At 39.3% G+C, this 13,889-nt stretch overlaps 1 protein-coding gene across 2 annotated transcripts in view; it reads left to right on the top strand.

The window, feature by feature from the left end:
* Gabrg3 (gamma-aminobutyric acid type A receptor gamma3 subunit) overlaps positions 1–13,889 on the top strand; it is a 619,070-nt gene that overhangs the window by 393,629 nt on the left and 211,552 nt on the right. The gene's annotated exons all lie outside the window — the stretch shown is intronic.

Here is a 13,889-nt window from a genome sequence, read left to right as displayed (position 1 = left end):
CTCCTGGCCGAAGAAGAAGGCCCAAAACAGGACCTTTCCCAGATGCTGTTTTGCTTTGGCAGGTCACAGAAGCTGTCAACTTCTGTGGTGCACACTCTCACCTGTGCAGACTAAGTTCCTTAGTTCGGTGGAGTCCTGGAACCAAGATGGTGCTCCCTGCTCCTGAGCAGGAAAGTTTTCTCGATGAGGAGTGAAAATTATACTTTTCTGTGAGTATAAGGACAAATGTTTATAAATTATTTTTAGGAATTATGCTGGCTTAGGTTTCCAATCCCAGGTGTAATATCTATTTTAGAGTGTGTCTGAAGTCCAATTAGAGAGCTGTTGGTTATTGCTAAACTGTGTGTGCCACTACTATACGTCTAGGGTTATTATACATAGTGGTTGTTGATGTGGTTCATAGGTATCAGAGTTTGGTGGAATTGTTGGTTGCCTCCTGTTTTTAAAACTTGCTTGGTGTTGATGTTTGCATCTATGGTTTGGATCCATCCCATAATCAGCCACCAAATCCAGACACTATTGCAGATGCCAGCAAGATTTTGCTGAAAGGACTCTGATATAGCTGTCTCTTGTGAGACTATGCAGGGGCCTAGCAAACACAGAACTGGATGCTCACAGTCAGCTATTGGATGGATCACAGGGCCTCAATGGAGGAGCTAGAGAAAGTACCGAAGAAACTGAAGGGGTCTGCAACCATATAGGTGGAACAACAATATGAACTAAACAGTACCCCCAGAGCTCGTGTCTCTAGCTGCATATGTAGCAGAAGGTGACCTAGTCGGCCATCATTGGGAAGAGAGGCCCCTTGGTCTTGCAAACTTTATATGCCCCAGTACAGGGGAACAGTACAGGGAGCTTGAGCCTGAGCCTACATGACAAGCTGAGTATATTGCAGGTTGCATAGCTGGATCGGTGGAGTTGCTCAAGCCCTTTGGGAGCCAGAAGATCATTAGTGAATCCCAGATGTGGGGCACTCTGCTTTTTATACTCATGGGCTTTGGTTTTTCTTTCCTTGGGTAGTGACTCTATCTTCCCTCTTAGAATAAGAAATTATGCAAATTATTTTGGATTTTATAGGAGCTCATAGTTGGGAGACTTGACTTTTAAAGAGATGTCAGGTATTTTAAAGAAACTGAAGCTTTAAAGTGTTTGAGGATTTTTCTTTTTTTTTTAAATTTATGGGTCTTTTAAAAGTTATACTATATGTTATATTGGGATATTGATATTAACAGGAGATATTGGGGATAACTCAGAAAGGAAAGGTTATTGGCTTAATAGTGATGCTTGTGTTCCAAGTTGACAATGGGTCAATTGTGCTGCTAAGCTTTTTCAACTAGACACAAGCTAAGGTCATATTGGAAAATGAAACTAGGAAACATCATTTTATCCTTCAATCTCTTCAATTGCTTAGTGCCATTGGTTTATCTGACATTTCATAGGTTGATATGAAAACGAGACAGGGTTATTTACCAAGATCATTGCTTCCCATGCATTAGAAGAAGCTCCCATAGCACTAGCCCGCTCCTGAGTTGATGCACCTGACATAGCAGAGTGCAAAGGCTACAGAGAGCAAAAGACACTGCTACTTTCCCTAAAGTTACTTACTAGGGATTTTGATGAGCTGTGAGACCTCAAATGAACAGGTGTTTTGCTGTCAATTTACCAGCAGGAGATGATGCAAATGAGGAATATGTAAACTAAACCATGTCCCCTGCTGGGTGTTGAACCCCTATTATAACAGGGAAGAGTGCCTGTCAGTACATTTTGATTATAAATGATTGGGGGTTTTTGGTACACTTTATCAATATTTTCAAGGAAGTTTCTTTATGTTGCTTTGTAGAGATCAGAAAGTCTGCTCTGGGTTCTTAAACACATTCACAGTAGGTGCTTAATAGCTATTTATTATGTGTAGGTGGCTAACCAAGACACAACACCTGTATTAATAGCTCAGAAAGATATACTCATGCAGTGTCTCATTTTGGAGAATGACAGTTGTCTAAGCATGTGACTAGTTGCTTAATAGAACACAGTTTATTATCTATGCAGCATTCTTGCATCCTCAAGTTCTTGCCACATTTTAAAGGTAAGAAAAAACAAAATGAGAAAATGCAGTTGAAGTGTTTGTGGGTATGTGTGTGTGTGTGTGTGTGTGTGTGTGTGTTTGTGTGTGGGAGGGTGGGCATGAGTGGGTGGGTGTTATCAGCTGTCACTATATGAGAACAAAGTCTAACTCCTGGTAATGTAGGTATGACATTCTGTTAATGAGTATGCAGGGACCAAGTGGGATTTATAAAAATGCCTACTGCACCCATCCTCTTACTTTTAGACACTTTGTCTTTCTTTGGTGATTGAAGTCTGGAAGCGAGAAATGACTGTAATCATTTTCAATCCTTTTCATGGAGTCATGCCAGCAAACCCAATACTTTGTGAACGGTGCTCAGATTTGGAACTTGAACAAAAAGAAAGGGCATGGAGACAGGGATCACTTCCTCTTAGGGTCTCACAAGCGTGTCCAGTGGAGTATTTCTAAAAACACTAATGAGTGTGGGGTCCCAGGCCACGATCTTATGGATAATGCTGATCTGTTCTACAACAGTGAGGAACAGCATGGGTCTTCTCAAGTTATTAGATCTGATCACTCTTGTGTAGGCATATGCAAAGTAAGGAGGCCTTAAGGCCTCGTTTAGATGAAGAATGTCTTTTAAAATCTTAACATTTAGCAAGACGAATTGATGAAATGTGTTCATTTTTATAGCTATTGTGTAGACTGTGGAGGTCAAAGTAAATTGTGCTATTCAGCACGTGTGTAAAGCGGCTCTTTCTGTCATCCACTCTTTCTAAAGGAGGTTCATTGACAAGTGCATTGCTTCCATCAAATGAATCTGTCATATGTGAGAGGGATGGGGAGAGAAAAGGGAAGAAATTGCCATTGTAGTGAAAAGTTAGCATTGGACAGAAATTAAGATCTGAAAAATCCCCTCAAATTGGATATATTAATACTGTTAACCTTTCTAATGGTATCTAATTTTAATTAAAATTTTAAATAATTTTTATTAATTAAATTTGGTCTTTGACAAGTTCAGACACATATGTAAGACATGATAATAACTCTCATTCCCTCCCCTTCTTATCTCTTTCCCAACCCTTCAACCCTCCTCCCCCAGACAGATCCCCTCACCATATTGACATATTTCTGTTTTGCTTTGTAACCCACTCAGTTTTACCAGAGTCATCAGTGTAAACATAGGTATGAAACTATCTAATGGAACCTGGGGATTCACCAGTAAGTACACATCTGAAAATACTAATTCTTCTTCTTCCAGAATCTTTTAGGAGCAAACACATCAACAGAGATGGGTAGGATCCCATGGGCAACCCTGCTACCTATTACTGGTTGTTGACACATGCAGTTTGTGTATATTTAATTCAGAAAACCACAGTTGCTATGCATTCATAATTGCTAAGAGTGTGCCATGTCCAGAAGCATTTGGCTACCACCTTTCTCCCTGATTTCTGGCTCTTACCTTCATTCTGCACCTTCTGTGATAGTTTCTGAGTTTTATAAATACTGTAGTTTTTGTTATTTTGTCTTTTTTTTTTCCAGAGCTGAGGACCGAATCCAGGGCCTTGCGCTTGCTAGGCAAGCGCTCTACCACTGAGCTAAATAAATACTGTAGTTATATCTGAGCATACAACCATCCCCGTCCAGAACCTTGAACAGAAAAGAGTCTCTGAATTCAGTACTATTCATTGTAAAGAGAAACCCATCTGTGATGGTTTGTATATAGGGAGTGGCACCATCTGGAGGTGTGGCCTTGATGGAACAGGTGTGACCTTGTTGGAATAGGTGTGTCACTGTGGGTGTGGGCTTAAAACTCTCACCCCAGTTGCTTGGAAGTCAGTCTTCCACTAGCAGCCTTTGAATGAAGACGTAGAACTCTCAGCTCTGCCTGAGCCATGCCTGCCTGGATGCTGCCATGCTCCCACCTTGATGATAATGGACTGACCTCTGAACCTGTAAGCCAGCCCCAATTAAATGTTCTTTCGTATAAGACTTGCCTTGGTCATGGTGTCTGTTCACAGCAGTAAAACCTGACTAATACAGACATTGGTACCAGCATAGTGGGGTATTCCTGTGACAACCTGACCATGTTTTGGGGAGGACTGTGGAAGGACTTGGGAACTTTGGGCCAGAAGATCCATTCAGTGTTAAGAGCTCTGTGAGATGTTGTGTAGGAGCTTGGAAGATAATGTTGAGAACAGTGCAGAAAATGGAGGCCTGGCTTGTGAAATTTCAGAGAGAAAATTAAAGACTCTTTTCAGGGCCATTGCTATTTTGGATTGTGAAGATTCTGTGGTTCTGGTTAGCTGGGGCTGAAGAATCAGCTGTGATTAACAAGATACCAGAACTACTAAAGTAAAACCTTTGCAGTATTGGGACTATTGATGCTGGTTACCTGGAGCTAAGAAATTAGCAGTGATTAAGAAGAGACCAGCATCACTGAGGTGAAATCTTCTGGGAAGTGTTTTCTGAGAGTACAGAGGCTATGTTCCAGAGATAGCCAAGGTTGTACCTTGTGCTGTAGATGGACTTAATAATGTGTAAGAGTTACCCAGGTGGTACTGGTTTTGAAGACATGAAGGGGTCACGCAGAGCAGCTGAGGCTCAGCACTGTGAGAGGCCATGGAAGGCCATTGGTGAAGGTGCAGCCAGTGTTGCAATTGATGGCCCAGGACTGAAGGGGTCATGCAGTGTTTTGGAGATGCCAGTACCATGAGATGACCACCAAGAGCAGCAGCATTGGAGTACAGGCATCTGGAGCCTAGAGGACGATGCTGTGCTACAAAGGGCGGGGCTGGAGAAGTGACCCAAGCCCTTGGAGGAGCCCAGAAGATCGTGAGTTGCATTCCAGACATTGGATGGTTGGAGATTGATTTTTGCTTTTGATTGTGACTGTGCCCTGATATTTTTCCCTCTTGAAGGAAGTTTTTAGTGAAGCCCACAGTTAAGAGACTTTGAGTTTTAAAGTACTTTGTATTTTAAAACATACTTGAACTTTTAATATGTAAAAACTGTGGGACTTTTAAAGTTATTTAGATCTTGGGGATGAATAAGAAACTAAGGATTGAGGCTTACCAGTGATGTGTTTGTGTGTCAAGTTGACAAGGGGTCAATTGTACTGGCTAGTTTTGTGTCAACTTGACACAGCTGGAGTTATCACAGAGAAAGGAGCTTCAGTTGAGGAAATTCCTCCATGAGATCCAACTGTAAGGCATTTTCTCAATTAGTGATCAAGCGGGAAAAACCCCTGTTGGTTGGGACCATCTCTGGGCTGGCAGTCTTGGGTTCTATAGGAGAGCAGGCTGAGCAAGCCAGGGGAAGCAAGCCAATAAAGAATATCCCTCCATGGCCTCTGCATCAGCTCCTGCTTTCTGACCTGCTTGAGTTCCAGTCCTGACTTCCTTGGTGATGAACAGCAATGTGGAAGTGTAAGCTGAATAAGCCCTTTCCTCCCCAACTTGCTTCTTGGTCATGATATTTGTCCAGGAAGAGAAACCCTGACTGAGACACCATCTAAGGCTGTGGGTAGCATTTGTCCACATGTATAAATATGAATATTCAGAAGGTATTACATACATTTCACTATTGAATAGTACTCACTTTCCCCCTAAGGCCTATTGTCTCCCCCTCCATGAGTTTCTGACCAGGTTTACAGTAGTAGGCATAAAATACTTCCCATAGTATGGGATTCAAATCCAGTCAGAGAGCACTACTTACCTCGATAATAATTGTGGCAATATTGCACCAGCAACTATATTTTGCCTGGTAATATGATATTGTAGTTCTTAGAGTAAAGTGCAAATGCTTGTGCTTTCCCAGAAGTTTAAGTAACATTTTTCTGGTATTATAAAAGCTGGCTAGAAGGAAGACCTTTCCAGCTTAGTTTCTGCTGTTTGCTCTATATCTTGCAAACAAGGTGTCTTCAACAATAGGGTCTTATCAACTAGATCTTATCAACAAAGAAGGAATCAGTGGAGATTCACTTAGGGTCTTATGTTTTTATTATCAATCACATTTCTATATACTTTTCCATCACAATCACATTTTTATATACTTTCCCACTACAATAAAAAACTAACTTATGATAGAGTTGACATGCTATCATATAAATAAATTTATATCTTCTGTTATGACTGTGCCTTTGTCCTCATCCCTTTCCTCATCATTTCTTAGCATTAGCTTCTCTTGGTCTCCTTCCTAAATGTTTACACTACACACACACACACACACACACACGCATGAACGCACACATACACATATTTTTTAATTTATATTTGTAATGATCTTATTTTCTAATATGTTGATTTTTGTTAACCTTTCTCTTATCTACTGCCATCCCCTATTATCTTATTTACTATTAAATGGAGAAATTTTAAAATATGATAAAATTATATCTAAATAATATGTTTTAATAAAAGTAACTATATTATTAAAACTGGTTAGAACAATGACACTGATTTCCATTTTTGCAGATGTACCTAATGTTGGCTTAATGAAGGGTAAATGGATTTCCTATCTATGTCTATATTCAATCTATTATGATAAGCAAATTTTGTTGAAGTAAAACAGGTCTGAAATGAAAAAATTTCAATTATGTTTAGTTGTTCTTGGTTTCATAATAATCATAAGTAAGAGCCCCTTACCATATTAAACTTGATCCTGTATTGAGGAAGAACTCACACATTATGTCCTTACTGTTTGCTTGCCAATTCCATCCTTGGAGTATAGCTTTTACATAGGAATGGTTTCCTATCATCCATCTGTCCTTTGAAAAAACACTGGTTCATAGAGAATTTCAGATCATGCAAAAGTTAACACACTGCCAGAAAGCTACATTTGTTAGTATTCCTTGTCAATTTGTTAAAGTATTTAAGAGTTGGGAACCAGTAAGTCTCTTAATGGTAGGCTTGGTTTTTTGAATTTCCAATATCTGTTTGAAACCTCCAATTTTTGTATTGGTAAAACTATTGTCTTCACATATTGTCATATTCCATTTTTTTTGTTGTTGTTGTTACATAAAGTGGCTGCCCATATCTAGAGATGATGCTGGTATGTTGCTCTTACAAGTGGAAGTGCTACTTCAGGGGCAAGGCATTTTCTTTCAGCTCCTTGAATTTCAGGTCAATTACTAAGGAATGTCATCTCAGGGCCTGTACTGTTGAAGCAGACACTTGAGAATGAACAATATATAAAGACCATTTTCACTCTGGAGGCTGAGAAGTACAAAGTTAAGGTTTGGTATTATGTGAGCAAAGAAGGCAGAAGGAAAAACAGCAAGAGCCTAAGCTTGTGCCCCTTCATCATGGACACCACATACTGCTGTGTGCAGAAAGCTAGCAGCCTTGAACCCTTTCATCATGCATATCACCCATTCCTGGTGAAGAGCTTTCTGGGTCCAGCGCCTCTCACCGCATCTCACCACCTAACACATCTCTGAGGATAAAGTCTCCAAAATGCATTGTGAGGGATACACTTAAGTGGAAGCAGACACTGTTCATTTTCTTCAATTCCTTTGACAAGGCACAGTATTGTGAGGCCTTTTTCCAAATTCTTGGCAATATTATCTTGCTGCAAACATACGGAGTCAAGATGATGAAGGAAATATAGGAAGAAGAGCTACTGTTGGCATCAGAACTATCTGAAAGGCAAGCACCTTCTGCATACCTCCCCATGGGAGCTGTGCCTCTACGCTTCTATTCCTGCCTCATTTCATTGAGATCCAAAAAAGAAACAGTGTAGGAGAAGGGATGCATGACACAAAGACATGGATAAACACGAAGACTGCAAAATGAAAAGACAGCATGAGAAAAAATTTGCCTCCTGGTCAAACATATCTCTCATTTAAAAAATAGCATCGTTTATTCTTTGAAACCGTCATACATCATATATTCACCATATACATACGTAGCTAACTCCCTCCAAGTTCACCTTGTGTCCCTACCCCATATCTATCCCAATGTCATGCTCTCCTTTTCCTTTTGGTTTTCATTATTAATGATCCTAAGAGTACAGCTAGTGCTGTCTATGCACACGTGAGTGTGGAATCATCTATTCAGGCATGGGCAACTTACCAGTAGCCACATTGTAAATGGAAGGAATTCTTCCTTGTCAGTAGCTGTCAGCTGCCAATTCTTCCTCCAATAGGGGTGTATGAAGGTATCTATAGGTAGTAATAAGCTGATGCATAAAACAGTCATGCTATGGCCAGATGTCAACATTTCAAAGCTCTTCTCCCCATCTTCAGGCTTTCATGTTCTTTCTACTCCTTCTGCAAAGAACTCTGAGCCTTGGATGGAGGGAGATTGGTAGGTGGCCCATCTACAGTTTAGCATTCAGATTATTTATACTTGGAACTGGACAGATAGGAGTCTCTGCATTATCCATTACCCATTGGAAAACTTGGTCTTCTCTGACAAAGTTGTGAGCAGTGGAAATCTATGTGAATAAAAATAATTATTTAGAATATAGTTTGACTGCTTAGCTACTTAACAAAACAACAGTAAGTTACCCACTAGGGCCTATGATCTCCCATGTAATGAGCATTTGACCAGGTTTATAAGACTAGGAAAAAAATCTGTTCTGTAAAGCAGGCTTCATATCCATGCAGAAAGGGGTTCATTACTCCTATAACCATGCCATAATTACGTTTGTGGAAGCATCTTCCCAGCATGTCTTTTAGTGTGTGGAGTCCAGCACTGGATAAGTCTACTGATCCCCTTTCTTTTCCAGCAGCCTACATTTTACCCTATAATAGTATGCAAGCATGGTGAAGTCTGAAGGATTCCTGTGTTCCACATCCAGGGTCAATGGTGTAATATTCAACAATAGTGTCTGTTTTTGTTTTGTTTTGGAGACAGGGTCTCTCTTTGTAGTCCTGGTTATCATGGGACTCACAATGTAGACCAGGCTGATGTCAAACTCACAGAGGTCCACATTTCAGTACTTGGATTAAAGACGTGTTCCACTATTACCAGCCAAGTAATATTTTCTTAACATCTTACTACTGTGGGCAATCAAGAGCAATTACAGTAGCCTGTGTTGTTTTGGTTGTGTCTAGGCTCCCCAAAGTAAATAACTTATAGAGAGATATCCCATGCCTGGAATTGAGATTTTCATTTATTATCCCATATCTTCTGGGAAAGCATTTTCCAGCTTTGGACACCTGTTTAAACTCTCTATTTTAAAGTATATCTTCTCCTCTCTTCACCTTCTCAGTTCCTATGCCCACTTAACCCAGAGTATGTATCCCCTCTTCCATCATGTTATCTGTGTTCTACTACCCCTATAAAACTTATTAATTAATGGGGAAAATTAATTGGTACATTTCATGAAAATAAGGAGACATTGCCATTTTAAGTCATTGTTTTAAAGCATTTCTACTACCCCTATAAAACTTATTAATTAATGGGGAAAATTAATTGGTACATTTCATGAAAATAAGGAGACATTGCCATTTTAAGTCATTGTTTTAAAGCATTTCCTTGTGCTTAACAAGTGTAACAGGAAAATATACACTGAAGAATAAACAAATGATATTTGGAGTTAGCTTCAATGTAATCCAGCTGAGGTGGAAAGCCAGTGAAAGAAGGCTTGTCAGGAGTTATTTCTAAAATGTTCAGAGGGAATCAGGGAGCTCATTATGCCTTTTCCTCTTCCTGACATACAATTGGAGACTCCTATCTTAAAAGATATCTGACAAACAACTTCAGGCAACCAACCCATGCTATTAATCCCAGCATGAAAACCAAAGGAAAAGACTCATGAGTTTGAGGCAAGCCTGAACTATACAGTAATACCCTGTCTTAAACAAACAAAACAGAAAACAAACCAACATACCCAAACCTACATCATCCAAAATCTATTACTGATATGAAGGGAGTTTAGTGTGATGAAACAGCAAAGGCTTTTATGTTTATTTATTACTTTTGATATACAATAATGTAGAAGGACCTGGTTGTCATATGTCCTGGAAGTCTGTTGATTAGAAGTCCCATAAGAGCTTAAGAACTAGTTCTGTGTCAATTGTACAAGTACAACTCCCCTTGGGAGTCTGGCCCAACATAACTATGATGTGTTGAGCTTTATTGCCCAGTGAGGGCCAAGGCAAGAAAGGACCATTAAAGGAAGACATACTCCTGACAGGAGCTACAGTGACACCTTCTGGTGGCTTATATGGTGTGCATTCTAATAGTGTTTGATTAAAACAATGGACAATAGTATTTCAATCAAATGTGAGCAGAAGTAAGAAGGCATTGCTATCATAATATCTGACAAAACAAACTTCAAACTGAAAGCAACCAAAATAGTTAAGGAGAGACACTTTATTCTTCTCAAGGGAACCATTAGCCAAGAAGATATTACATTCATAAACTCACATGCACCATGCACACAGACCCACACCAAACTCTGGTGCACCTAATCTCATAAAAAATAGATTACTAGATTAGAAAACACAAATTGATATCAACCCACTAATTGTAGGTGATTTCAATATTGCACTTTCTTCAACAGACAAGTCATCAAGACAAAAAAAAAAAAAAAGATAACAGAGAAAACAGAGAAGAAACATCAGGATTAAATGGCATCATGAATCAAATGGATGTCTACAGAGAATATTCCAAACAAACACATCAAAGAATGCACACTCGACTTGGCAGCACACAGAAGCTTCTCTGAACTAGACCACAATCTGGGAGACAAAACTAGTCTTTACAAATACTAAAAGATTGAAGTCACTCCCTGTATCTTATCTGACTGCTTGCAATAAAACCTAAAAGTGAGAGCAAATTAATCTCGGGTAAGTATACAAATTCATGAAGATTAAACAATTTATTACTGAATGATAAATGGGCCAAAGAAAAAAGCAGGAAATTCATAATGATTTCCTGGAATTAAATAAAAATAAAATAAAACAAAACCTCTGGGTACACTGAAAACAGACCTGTGAGGGAAGTCTGTAGCACCGAGTGCCTGCATTAAAAACAAAGAATGATCACAAATAAAAAAACTTAATGTTGTAACTGAAAATTTTGAGGAAAAAGCCTAATTGAATCCAATTGATGGAAAGAAATGATAAAAATCAGAGCAGAAATTAAGGCAATAGAAATGAAGAAAACAATGCAAAGAATCTAACAGAGATTTGTATTTCTTTTTTTTTTCTTTTCTTCTTTCTTTCCTTTCTTCTTTCTTCTTTCTTTCCTTCCTTCTTTCTTCCTTTGTTTTTTCTTTTCTTCTTTTTGAGAAAGCAAGATTGAAAGACTCTTGGTACAATAACCAAAAGAAAGAAAAAACCCAAATTAAGACAGTCAGAAATACACTTTAAAACATTACATCAGACACCAAAAAAATTCAAGTATTATAAGGAACTATTTAAAAACTGTGTACTCCATTAAACAAAAGTAAAACTAAATAAAATTGATGAATTTCTAGATTTGGCTAAGCATGAAACTTAAACCAAGAAGTTAATAACCTAAACAGACATATAGGAAACAAAGAGATTGAAATATTAATAAAAAGCCTTTCAGTTAAAAAAGTCCAGGACCAGATGGATTCATAGTCAATTCTACCAGAATTTTAAAGACTATAGCTGATCCTCCTTAAGCTATTCAAAAATTAGAAAGATTGAGCATTGTCAAACTCCCTCTATGAAGCCAGCATCAGTCTAATACAAAATCCAAGTAAAGACAGGGCAGAAAAAGAAAACCACAGGCTATGAACATAATTTTTTTAATGTATAATAAATTATTTTAAAACAGAATACAGACGTGTATCAAAAGATTACCCATCATGACCAAGTTGGCTTTATCTCTGGAATACAGGGATGGTTCAGCATACAATAGCAAAACATGTAATAAACCAAATAAATGAACTTAAAACCAAAAGACACATGATTATTTCAATGCATGCAGGAAGAGTCTTTGGCAAAAACTGGCATGTTTTCATGATAAAAAGCCCTAGAGAAAATAGAGGAGGGATCATAGCTCAACAGAATAAAAGCTATACATAAGAAAACCACAGCCAACACCATTCTAAGTGGAGACAAGCTCAGCACGACCCCACTGAAGTCAAGAATGAGAAAGGGATGCCCACTACCCCTACTCCTTTTCAACACTGTACTTGATGCACTGGCTGGAGCGAGAGGGCCAAAGAAAGAAAGCAAAGGGGCAGAAACAGGAAAAGAAGACACTGCAACCCTATTTGCAGACTATATGGGAGTTTCCAAAACTACCTATAAATGATGAACAAATCCAGCAGTGTGACAAGAAACAAAATCAATTGTACAAACCAATCACTTTTCTGTGCATTAATAACAAATGGAGAAAGAACTCATGGACACACTCCAAGTCACAATAGTCTCGAAGAAAAATAAAATATCTAGGACTAAACCTGAGCAAGAAAGAGAAGGATCCCTATAATGAAAGCTTTAAACATCTGAAGAAAGAGGTAGATAAAGACATTAGAAAATAGAAATATATCTCATTCTCACGGCTTGGTAGAATTAATATTGTAAAAAAAATGGTCATTTTACCAAAAGCTATTTGCAGATTCAGTGTAATCACAATCAAAGCATACATTTCATTCTTCATAGAACTAGAAAAAAAAAACTATCCTAAAATTCATGTGGAACCACATAAGACCCTGGTTAGACTAAACAATCCTGAGCAAAAATCACAGTTCAGGAAGAACTAAGTTCCCAGGTCTCAAAATATGTTAAAGAGAAACTGTAACTTAAAACAAAACAAAACAAAACAATATGGAGAAAGTTGTCTGCACAGGCAAGAGTGTGGACCACAGAAGCTAACAGCTTCTGGGACAGGCGAGAGCCACAGAGCTTCTGAGGCAGCACTGTTTTCGGGCTCCAGATACCCGGCCACCTTCCCAGCCAAGGAGGTTTGTGCCTCAGGATCTGTGGGAGCCATCTTGGCTCCGGGACTCCTCAGAAAGTTGTCTGCACAGGCAAGAGTGTGGACCACAGAGGCTAACAGCTTCTGGGACAGGCAAGAGCCACAGAGCTTCTGAGGCAGCACCGTTTTCAGCCTCCAGACATCCAGCTACCTTCCCAGCCAGAGGTCAGGTGTCCACCTGGCCCGGGAGGCCCTAGCCTCAGGATCCGCAGAAGCCATTTTGGTTCCGGGACTCCTCAGAAAGTAGTCTGCACAGGTGAGAGTGTGGACTACTGAAATTAACAGCTTCTGGGACAGGCCAAAGCAACACAGCTTCTGGGAAAGGTCCTGTTTTGGCCCTTCATCTTCAGCTAGGAGGAGGTCCAAACGCCGGGTAACTGTGCATCTTCCCTGTAAGAGGTAAGCTTGCCTGCAGAGAGTGCTCTGACCACTGAAACTCAGAGGAGAGAGCTAGTCTCCCAGGTCTGCTGATAGAGGGCAACAGAATCATCAGAGGAACAATCTCTAAACAGAGACAATTATAAAAACTAACTCCAGAGAAAACCAGATGGGGAAAGGTAAACATAAGAATCTTACTAACAGAAACCAAGACCCCTCACCATCATCAGAACCCAGCACTCACACTTCGCCCAGTCCAGGGCACCCCAACACACCCGGAAAGCTAGACCTCGATTTAAAAGCATATCTCATGATGATGTAAGAGGACATTAAGAAGGACTTTAATAACTCACTTAAAGAAATACAGGAGAACACTGCTAAAGAGTTACAAGTCCTTAAAGAAAAACAGGATAACACATCCAAACAGGTGATGGAAATGAACAAAACCATTCTACACCTAAAAAGGGAAGTAGACACAATAAAGAAAACCCAAAGTGAGGCAACTCTGGAGATAGAAACCCTAGGAAAGAAATCTGGAACCATAG

The sequence above is a fragment of the Mus caroli genome, chromosome 7 (genome assembly GCF_900094665.2).
Source record: "Mus caroli chromosome 7, CAROLI_EIJ_v1.1, whole genome shotgun sequence".
NCBI lineage: Eukaryota > Metazoa > Chordata > Mammalia > Rodentia > Muridae > Mus > Mus caroli.
Note: the sequence above shows the minus strand (reverse complement) of the source record. Positions and strands in the feature narration are given on the sequence as shown.